General features: G+C 38.0%; 1 long non-coding RNA gene across 1 annotated transcript; it reads right to left on the bottom strand.

The window, feature by feature from the left end:
• Positions 1 to 1590: 1590 nt before the first annotated feature.
• On the bottom strand, positions 1591 to 10858 carry LOC121012660 (uncharacterized). The gene is made up of 3 exons (XR_005782207.1): positions 10749 to 10858; positions 6730 to 6827; positions 1591 to 1956 (listed from the first exon to the last, which is right to left on the bottom strand). It is a non-coding gene; the product is annotated as an uncharacterized LOC121012660 (long non-coding RNA).
• Positions 10859 to 11645: the final 787 nt, after the last annotated feature.

The following is an 11645-nucleotide window of genomic DNA, read 5'->3' as shown; positions in this document are numbered from 1 at the left end:
TACACTTTAAATATCTTACAATCTCATTTGTCAATTGTAGCTTAATAAAACTGAAAAAAAAAGAAAAAGAATTATTAGCTACTTTCCCAGTATTCTCGAAATGATTGTGAATGTTCCCTCCTAGCTCTAGGAATTCCTCCTCCCATTTCCACCGAAGAAAAGATGGTGAGTATCATCTTTTTAAGTGTCAGAGTCATGACTATCTCCCCTCAGAACTCTAATTAGCTGTGTCCCGTGTCACCCAAGAAAGCTGCAACACATATCAATTTTCAGGAAGATTTACATTCGATAAAAAGGAAGTTAAACTCTGAAAGACGGTTTGTAAAGCCCATTTGATCATAAGTTGATGGTTTTTAAAATTTTCCAGAAGTTACTATCTACTCCTACTTCCGGTGGGTTGGAGAGTTCCAACATAACAGCTCAGATACATCTTCAAATCTTAGGACACGTCCAATGCTTGCAATCTCCCAAGGCTAATGTGTTTCTTCTCACACAATCCCAATTTTGTAATTCCGATACCTATAACCTTTAGAGCGCTCCACCAATAAGGCGTAAGACAAAGGGAAATTGAGGTCGTGGCAATATTTTTTCTCCAGAAAAGCCTTCTACAAGGAAGACATAGCTGAATGACACAGCAGGAAATCTCAAGCAATTATGTAATATGTGGCTTTGACATACACTCCCCTGAACGCAGATCATCAAGTCAAATTTAAATCTGTACATGTCCTCTGCTTAACAGCTTCTGAAATGTTTTCAAAATAACTGGTCATCAGATTTGTCTAATTAGAAACATTTCTCAGTTCCTTTCTCTGTGAGGCAGCTGTGTTAGCCTCAAGGCAGCTCTAGACTGTTCCGTGGGACCAGTGACAACAGCAGGAGGAGTCTGGCATCTACAGACATGCAGCGAAGGCGAGTACCCTTGCACAGCTATGGCATTAGGCATCGCGGTGTGCTTAATCTTACCGACAGTTGTCATCTTCAAAAGTAGGCAGAGAGAGGGAAAGACAGCCAAATATGAACGACCAAAATGATGGACGGTTTCTCCCCGTGTGATCCACGGGCAACACCATCTCACCATTAGTTTCTGATTATTGCTAACAAGGCGGTTCCCTGGGATTTATTCAGTTATTGAATCAGATTTTCTGGGTGTCCTAGGAAATCTTCACGTAGGAAGCCCACCAGGTGAATCTCATGCTCACTAAAGTTAAAAACAACAACTGACAGAGCTTACCAAACAACAACAACAACAACAACCCCGGTGACCTCTAACATCTGTTGATGGCGAGTGGTGTTGACTCATTCTTCCTCTGTTCAATCTCAAGTTCAATTTTTATAAATAGAGATGCTTTTGTTGATACTCCGTCTTTTAGTTTTTGCTCAGTGTTCTGGGAATATGTCGGTAGGAAAACCCTTGGATGTGCTATAGATGTATTTTGGAAGAAAACGCTCGGCTATGTTTATCCCAGTGAAATGAGAAAATACTGAAGACTGAGATGCCAAGGAGTATAAAAGAATTAGCATTCACATTTATATTTAGGGCCAAAACATAGGCTAGACAGCTAGAAACATTTTGGCAGTGTTTAATATGACGTTGAACATAATAGAAGTGGTTTCAAAATATTTGTACAGGGGGAAGCCCATGGCTGCAAGGTAGCAATCAATCATCACCATCAATATTTGGGTTAGGCCCCTTTGCGTTACTATTTATTTCAGGAAATTCTCAAAGCAGTCTGAATGGACTCTGGACAGATTTTTCTTCTCCCGATATGATTTTCCTGGTCCTCTCCAGCGTCCCAATTGCAGTAATTGTCACATTCAGCCACTCCTTTGTTTATGCCAACAACTTTGAAGTTGTCCGGAACTGCCATCCCTCGCGCGCCTCTTTCCCTCTGACACACCCGTGTCTGATGGGTTCGATTCATTCGCTCAGAAGCCTGCTTAGATTGGCGTAAATACCTGACAGGTGAAGACAAAAAGGCTAAAGCAACACCTCATGTGTTTACAGACCTCTCAGTAGCTAGATGATTAAGCTCAAATATCTGTCATTCCTTTACATAAAACAACAAAGTGACAAAAATAGTGTCGCATTGACCAGGAAAATGATTTGAAGGGATTTGCAAATGACATCATCATATTGCTGACTTTGCTGTTCCTACTGGGGTGGTTTTAGGACGCAGACTCCTGTTCACCTTTACAAATACTGTCTGGTAGCCTCTGTCCCACTGATTCTTCCAGATTCATTCTGCTGGGTATAAATGACCTCAGCAAACACCCCGTCCCATCAGCACACACGTATTACTTTTACATCGACATTCACCTGTTTGCCCAACGTTTACCATTTCTCAGATTTTAGTTTGTAGATTACCTTCCCCTCTCTGTTCTACCTATCTTTCTTCTGGGTTGTTTTCCTGCCTTTCGTATGCGGGGGTGCATCGTCCTTAATGGTTATGCTTCCTTTGGTAACCTCAGTGGATCTGGGGTTATTTATCTAAGCCTGTCTGGCACTGGTACCTGGAAACCTGACAGTGCTCTCTCTCCAGAAACAAAAATTCAAAGAATTTACTGGAAGCATATCACTTTAGCAAGCAAGCTCTTTAAGCTGAAAGCAAGAGGCCCCATAGGATAATTCAAATCTACATGAAAAGCAAAGAGTTCAGCCAATGGTAATCACTAAGGTAATTCTAAAAACAATATAATTATATATTTCTCTCTTCTTCTATTAACTTATTTCAAAAGCAGTAATGTCAAGTAATATGTATGGAATTGGACGTCTAAAATACAGATATGTAGGGGCGCCTGGGTGGCGCAGTCGGTTAAGCGTCCGACTTCAGCCAGGTCACGATCTCGCGGTCCGTGAGTTCGAGCCCCGCGTCAGGCTCTGGGCTGATGGCTCAGAGCCTGGAGCCTGTTTCCGATTCTGTGTCTCCCTCTCTCTCTGCCCCTCCCCCGTTCATGCTCTGTCTCTCTCTGTCCCAAAAATAAATAAACGTTGAAAAAAAATTCAAAAAAAATACAGATATGTAACATCAGTGTAGTGAAATTACAGGAACAAATGGAAAATAACAAGGTTAATACAACAAACTCTATACACATATGCTTGCTCTCTTTCCCTGAAGGGAATACAATTATTCAAGTTAATAATTATACCAATGCATATTTGGGCCTTTAACATACACAGATGTTATGAATAAATGATAGCACAGAAAATAGGATGAGTTAATAGAAGTACAGAGAAGTAATGTTTCTATAACATACTGGAATTAAATTAGTGGAAGCCTGAATTTAATATTAATTAATTAGGAAGTATATTGTAAGCCATGGAACAACTACTCATGAAATAACCAAAAAAATGCAGATTGAAAAATAATTAAAGGAATTAGTACGTTACCCTAGAAAATATTCATTAATGTAAAAGAAAGTGGGAAAGGAAAAAATAGGAATAAAAAAAACTGACACACATAGCAAGCGAAAAGTAAGATGTGAAAAGTAAATGCAACTATATCAATAATAACATTAAATGTGAATAGATTGAGGGGCACCTGGGTGGCTCAATAGGCTAAGCATCTGACTTCAGCTCAGGTCATGATCCCTTCCTGGTTTGTGAGTTCGAGCCCCGCATCTGGCTCTGTGCTGACAGCTTGGGGCCTGGAGCCTGCTTTGGATTCTGTGTCTCCATCTCTATCTGCTCCTCTCCTGCTCTCTCTCTCTCTCTCTCTCATAAATAAACATTTAAAAAAATTAATGCGAATGAATGAAAAATTGAATGAAAAGGCAAAGATTGTCAGACTCAGTTTAGAAAATATAAGATCTAACTTGTGCTGTATACACTTTACATTAGAAGACAAATAGGTTGAAAATAAACGGATAGAAGGGACGAAAAGGTACATTTTATAGTGATGAAAGCTAAAAATCTATGAGGAAAAGATAACAATTATAATGTTATATTCACCTATTACCAAATCCTCAAAATATATGAAAACGTCTGAGTAAAGAGAAAAACTGATAATGTCATATAATAGTTGGAGACTTGAATAATGGATAGAAAAACTAAGCACATCAACAGGGAAATAGAACATGTGCACAACACTATCTATAAACCAAACCTAACAGAAATCTATAGAACACTGCACCCAACAGCACAATACACACTGTTCTCAAGTGCACATAGAAGTACAGGATTGACTATATAGTAGACCATAAAACAACTCATTAAGTTTACAAGGATTGAAATCATACAAAATATGTTCTCTGACCACAATAGAATAACATTAGAAATTTATAACAGAAAGAAATTTGGAAAATTCACAAACATATAAAAATTAAATAGCATATTCCTAAATAATAAATGAATCAAAGAAAAAAAAATAAGGGAAGTTGGAAAATACTTTGAGATACATGAAAATAAAGACACAACATGCCAAACATTGGGATGCAGCTAAAGCAGAGTTCAGAAGGGAGTTTATAGGTGTAAATGCATACGTGTATATACGTGAAACATCTCAAATCAATAACCTAAATTTCTATCTTAAGATACTAGAAAAATACCAAAAAACATCCTAGGAAAGAAGAAGGAAGGCAATGATAATGGTTAAAGCATCAATAAATGAAATTCAAGATAGAAAATTAATAGATAAATCAATGAAACCAGAAGTTGGTTCTTCACGAAGATTGACAAAATTGACAAACCTTAAGCTAGATTGACAAAAAAAAAAAAAAAAAAAAAGAAAGAAAAGAAAATTCAAACTACTAAAATCAGGAATGAAATAGGAGACATCAATACAGACATTAGAGAAACATGATGATAAAAAATACTATGAACAATGGTAGGCAAACAAATTGGATAAATTAGATGAAATGGAAAGATTCCTACAAGAAACACATTATAAAAACTGACTCAAGAAGAAATAAAAACCCTGAATAACAAGGAAAGTATAACAACTAAGCAAGTGTAACAAGAATTGAATTAACAGTCAAAAGACTTCACACAAAGAAAAGCCCAGTATCAAATGGTTTCACTGGTGAATTCTATGAAACTTTTAAAGAAGAATTAATACCAATTCTTTACAGAGGCTCAAAAAATAAAGAATTGAGGGGCGTCTTGGTGGCTCAGTCGGTTGAGCGTCCGACTTCAGGTCATGATCTCACAGGTCGTGGGTTTGAGCCCCGTGTCGGGCTCTGTGCTGACAGCTCAGAGCCCAGAGCCTGCTTCAGAATCTATGGCTCCCTCTCTCACTCTTTGCCCCTCCCTTGCTCGTGCTCTGTCTTTCTCTCTCTCAAAAATAAATAAACAGTAAAAAAATAAAAAATAATAATAATAAAGAATTGAAACCCTTCCTACCTCATTCTATGAGGTCAATATTCTCCTGATATCTAAATCAGGCAAAGACATTAAACAAAAGAACTGTAGACAATATCTCTTATTAATATAGATGCAAAAAATCCTCAGCAAAATACAAACAAATTTAATCTACTAACATATAAAAAGTATTACACACCATGACAAAGTGACATTAATCCCAAGAATGCAAGGTGTTTTTATATCTGAAAATAAATTAATCTATCTTGTCAATAGGATAATAACAAAAACACTATCATCCCAATAAACATGAATTTAACCTGATAAATTCAAATTTAACCTGTGGGCATCTATGAAAAGCCCACAGCAAACATCTTTTTGTGAAAGACTCAATGCTTCCCCCTAAGATAAGAAACAATACAATGATGTCTGTTCTCACCACTTCTATTCCAGCTCCTACAAAAGATTCTAGCCGGACAAAAAGACAAAGAAAATAAGTCATCCCAATCAGAAAGGAAGAAGCAAAACTATCTCTACTCCATAGTTGACATGATCTTGTATATAGAAAATCCCAAGGAATTCACAAAAATCATAGAACTAATAAACAAATTAGTAACATTACAGGGTACAATGTTGGAATACAAAGATCAATTGTATTTCTCTAAACTAACAATAAAAGATCTGAAAATTAAAATAAGAAAACAATTCTATTTATAGTAGCATTAATGGTATAAAATACTTTATTTCTTTTTCTTAGGTATTTTGTTTCTGAAATTTATTTTAAGATAAAATTATCCAAAGGAGTGAAAAATTTATCCTCTGAAAGCTGCAAAATATTGCTGGAAAATTAAAGAAAACCTAAATAAATGGAAAGATAGCCCATGTTCATAGATCAAAAGACTTACTATTGCTCAGATGGCAATGTTCTCTAAATTGATATACAGATTCATCATAATTCTTAACAAAATACCAGCCAGGATTTTTTCAGAATCTGACAAGCTGAACCTAGATTTCATATAGAAAAGGAAGGAAGCTGGGGCGCTTGGGTGGCCTAGATGGTTGAGCTTCAGACTCTTGATTTTGGCTCAGGCCATTATCCCAGATAATGGAATAATGGATAACAGCTTGTGGGATCAAGCCCTGGGTCTAGCTCTGAACTGAGCATGGAACCTTCTCTTTCTCTCTTCCTCTGCCCCTCTTCCCCACTTTCACTAACTCTCTCTCTCTCTCTCTCAAATAAAATTTTGTAAAAAGGGAAAGAACCCAGAATAGCCAAAACAAACTAAGAAAGAACAAAAATGAAGGTTTCACACTTTCTGATTTCAAAACTTATGACAACGCAACAGTTTTCAAGAGAGTATGTTACTGGTGTAAAGCTAGAAATATGGATCGATGGAATAGAATTGAGAGTCAACAAATAAACCTTAACTTACATTTATGCTTGGTTGACTTGTGACAATGGTTCCAAGAAGATTCAAGGAGGGAAAGAACAATCTTTCCAACAATTGGCCTGGGCCAACTGAACATCCACCTGCAAAAGAATGAAGTTGAATGCCAAGTTCACACCATACATAAAAATTAACTCAAAATAGGTCATATATCTGAATGCAAAGCTAAAACTATGAAACTCCTACAAGAAAAGATAGGATCAATCTTTGTGACGTTGAGTTAGGCAAAGTTTTCTTTGATATAATACCAGAAATACAAGCGACAAAAAAGAAATAGAAAAATAGCTTTTTATCAAAATTTAGAACTTTTGTGTTTCAAAGAATACTATCGAGGGAGTGAAAAGAAAACACCGAGAATGAAAAATATTTGCAAGTCATGTATGCTGAAAGACATATCTACAATGCATAAAGAACTCTACCAATTACCGAAAAATGAAGCAATTGCACAATAACCCAAAGACCTAAATAAATATTTCTCCAAACATGTGCAAATGGGCAATAAGCACTTAAGAAGAAGCTCACCATTATTAGTCATTCGGGACATGCATACCAAAACCACAACAATATGCCACTATATACCCATCCAGGCTATAATCAAAATATGGAAATATAAACATATATCTACACAAACGTGAATGCTTATACTAGGACTTATAGTAGCCAAAATGTGGAAACAACCCCAATATATATCAAGTGGTAAATAAACAAGGTATTTTCATATAATGGAATATTATGTGCCAAGAAAGAGGAATGAAATATTGGTACATGGTACATGCTATATGGACGAACCTTGAAAACATTATGCTAAATGAAAGAAATCGGTCACAAGAGACCACATACAGCATGGTTCCATTTATGTGAAATGTTGCCTAGGCCTGTGGTTTTTGGGGACAAATAAGGAGGGACTGTTGGATATATACAGTACATTTCTATATTTGTTTACATATTCTGCAAATTCTTTCATTGGTATTTTTAGTTTTCAAGGGTACAGATCTTGATCATATTTTGTGACATTTATACCTCAATATTTCTTGTTTGTTTAGCTTTTAGTATTGCTGCTTTTTAAGACTTAAATTTTCCATGAATTTTACTAAGCTGCAAGTTTAACGACTCTGTTTTGTGGTAGGATATGGCCAGCAATATTATCCATTGTTTTTTTTTTCCCCCAGCAGAGCAGATCAACGTTTTATTATACAGCTTTAGCACCTCACAGGGAGTTGGAATAGGATGACCTAGACTTTTAAGAACAGTTCAAAGAAGGCCTCATTGCACCTCCAAATGACAAACAGACGTGTGCCTCTAAGCTCTCAGACTCTCTAATTTGTGGTCCTCGTGATGAGAGAAAAAACATGGCTCTTGACAAAACCAAATGTTCTGGAGGCTACCCTGTACCAGAATCGCCTATTAAAATGTACAATTAATTTAAAAGATTTCTCTGGACGCTTTATGGAAAGTAGTCTGTAAAGTAGCAACAGGGACATATGAGAATCCAATTAGGGTGTCACTGCACTCAGGAGAGAGATGATGATGTTTGATCTAGGGTGTCGCAAAGGAGGCACTGAAACTCAATGGTGGTCGTGAGACTCATATGTGACTATATTGGATTAATGTTTGTGTCCCCACAAATTCATATGATGACGATCTCCAATGTGATGATATTTGGAAGTAGGGCCTTTGGGAGGTAGTTAAGTTTAGGAGAGGTCATGAGAGTGGGGTTGTCATTAGGTTAAGTGTTTATACAAAGAAATACCAGAGAGCTTGCTCTTTTTCTCATCTATGCAGAAAGAAAGATGTGTGTCACGTGGGCATATAGCAAGATGGCAGCTACCTACAGCCCAAGAAAAAAGACTGCAGGATGAACCTATGTTGCCAGCTCCTCGAATCCAGCCTCCAGAACTATGAGAAAGTTAGCTTCTATTGTTTCGGACACCAAGTCTTTGACACTTTGTTGTGACAGCCTGAGCTAAGACAATTATCAGTTTGACATTGTCAGCATCTTCTTATCAGTTAGGTAGATGTGCTTTGGGGATGAAATATTGATGAAAGAGTGAACAAAAAGTGATTGCTACGTGTTCAAACAACTGCATAAACTGTTATTTACTAAAACACAAAAAAATTGGAGGAGCAGATTAAGGAGGAAAATCAAGAATCAGTATTGGATGTATTAAATTCAAAACATCTAAGCGAAGATGTTCAGTAGAAAGTTGTATATTTAAGAGTGGGTCTCAGGCTCAAGGCTAAGGCTAGACATAAGAATCTGAGATGCATCAGTGAATGGTTGATATTGAAAGCATAAGATTGCATGAGATCACCTGCAAAATAAATATGATGGGACAAAATAATAGGTCTGAATCTTGAGTAGCAAAGGTGACTGCAAAAAAGTCACCAGGAAAGTAAGGTGTCCTATAAACTGAGTCATCACATTTTTAAAGGGAAATGTGATCAACTTGGTCAAATATTGCTGAGAAGGTGAGTAGTGAGGATTCCTATCAATTACTGGATGGGCCACAGGAAGATTTGGGGGAAGATTTGGTGATTCCAGAGTATGGTGGGTGAGTACGAAACCTTAATTGGAATAGTTTCAAGAAAGCATAGACCCATAGTGTGTTATTATATCATGGTAAAGCAGCCGTCTCCTCTCCCCCACCGACCCCCTGGGCCTTTCCTGTCCATCACTTACACCCATCAGAGACACCCATGCACCCATGCACTTTCACGATTGGAGGACTGAACCATGTGGAAGGATTTTAGGCAAAAGGGAAAACAAAGAAAACACGGATTATTTGGATCAAAGACAAAACAATGACTGTTAAAATGTCACTTACCCTAAATATCATTTTTTGAAATATTGACTTATGTTGATATTTTATTTTATTTTATTTTATTTATTTATTTATTTATAAGAGAGAGAGAGTGCAGGCTCACAAGCAAGGGAGGGGCAGAGAAAGGGAGACAGAGGGCCAGAAGCAGGCTCTGTGCTGACAGTTGAGAGCCCCTAAGTGGGGCTCGAACTCAAGAACCGTGAGATCATGACCTGAGCCTAAGTCAGAAACTTAATCGACTAAGCCACTCAGGCGTCCTGACTTATGCCGAGATTTTAAAGAAATGTAAAGTTGGGGCGCCTGGGTGGCTCAGTGGGTTAAGTTTCCGACTTCGGCTCAGGTCACGATCTCACAGTTCCTGAGTTCGGTCCCGCGTCTGGCTCTGTGCTGACAGCTCGGAGCCTGGAGCCTGTTTCAGATTCTGTGTCTCCTTCTCTCTCTGTCCCTTCCCCACTCACGCTCTGTCTCTCTCAAAAAATAATAATAATAATAATAATAATAATAAAATAAACATTAAAAAAATTTTTTTTAAGAAATTTAAAGTTAGAAAAGAAAGGAAGGGGCGCCTGGGTGGTCAGTCGGTTAAGCGTCTGACTTCAGCTCAGGTCACGATCTCACGGTCCGTGAGTTTGAGCCCCTCGTGGGGCTCTGGGCTGATGGCTCAGAGCCTGGAGCCTGTTTCCGATTCTGTGTCTCCCTCTCTCTCTGCCCCTCCCCCGTTCATGCTCTGTCTCTGTCTCAAAAATAAATAAACATTAAAAAAAAAAAAAGAAAGGAAAGGAAAAACCCATTAAAAATAGAGGGCAGAAAAAGATGTGTCTTAAAAAAATGCAAATCTATTAAGGGGTAGGTTTTTAGAGGCATTTATTCAACTGTCAGTGACTGACAGGATCATGAAGTTAAAAACAAAAAACAAAAAAGGCAATAATTTATTGCTATCCGGAATTTAAGGAAAAAGCTCATCACCATCTCTTTCATTTTAGAGAAATATAAACCATTGGTTTGAGATTAACAAATAGGCTGTACTGCCATCTACATATGCATTAATAGCCAATATCTAAAAAGTAGTCAAAATCGAGATCTGTTCCAGGAAGGGCAAACAAAAGCTTATTGGTGATAGAAAAAGGCCACTGAGCAAGAGATTACTTTCAGTATGAGTCAAATTCAAGGCACTTCCAGTACCTTGAGGTCAGGAGGCAGAAGAGTTTCGTGTATATCTTAATATTGAAGTGAGACTCCTAAATCCAGAGCTAGTGAAAAGATTTTCAAAGTGTCTTGTACACTGCTGTTTCCCTGATTACAAAGATGCGCCACTCAGGTGGTTGCAACCCCCCCTGCTGGAACTCGTGGCCATTGTAGTCTCTGTGATGTGGGCGGGGCTAAGAGGAATCTTGGCGTCAAGACTCTATGTGGTTTGTGTATACAATGGAATACTACTTGGCAATGAGAAAGAATGAAATCTGGCCATTTGCAGCAACGTGGATGGAACTGGAGGGTATTATGCTGAGTGAAATAAGTCAGGCAGAGAAAGACAGATACCATATATTTTCACTCATTGTGGATCCTGAAAAACTTAACAGAAGACCAAGGGGAAGGGGGAGGGAAAAAAACAAGTCACAGGCAGGGAGGGAGGCAAAGCATAAGAGACTTAAATACTGACAACAAACTGAGGGTTGATGGGGAAAGCAGGTGATGGGCAGGGAGGAGGTCACTTGTTGGGATGACCACTGGGTGTTGTATGGAAACCAATCGGTCAATAAATTATATTTAAAAAAATAAAAAGACTGTATATTGAGTTAAGACAGGTTCTGTATGGATTAGCTGTGCTTATGTTTCCTGGAATAACGGGACCAGCAACTGAAATGACATGTCATTCCAAAGAAACAAGCTGACTTCAGGACATGACTCTCAAGAGGTTGGGCCAAAGACCTTTATGGTGAAGCGATCGGGAATATAGTGGATGGATGTGGACACTGGGACCAGACTCCTGGATTCCGGAGTACCAACAGGAGTACCATTGGGCGACAGCCCTCACTTCTCTGGGTCATGGTTCCCACATCTGTAAACGAGAAAGATAAT

Source organism: Herpailurus yagouaroundi, unplaced genomic scaffold (genome assembly GCF_014898765.1).
Source record: "Herpailurus yagouaroundi ecotype Mexico unplaced genomic scaffold, PumYag 197, whole genome shotgun sequence".
In the NCBI taxonomy this organism is placed as follows: Eukaryota; Metazoa; Chordata; class Mammalia; order Carnivora; family Felidae; genus Herpailurus; species Herpailurus yagouaroundi.
This window is presented reverse-complemented; position numbering and strand designations above follow the sequence as displayed.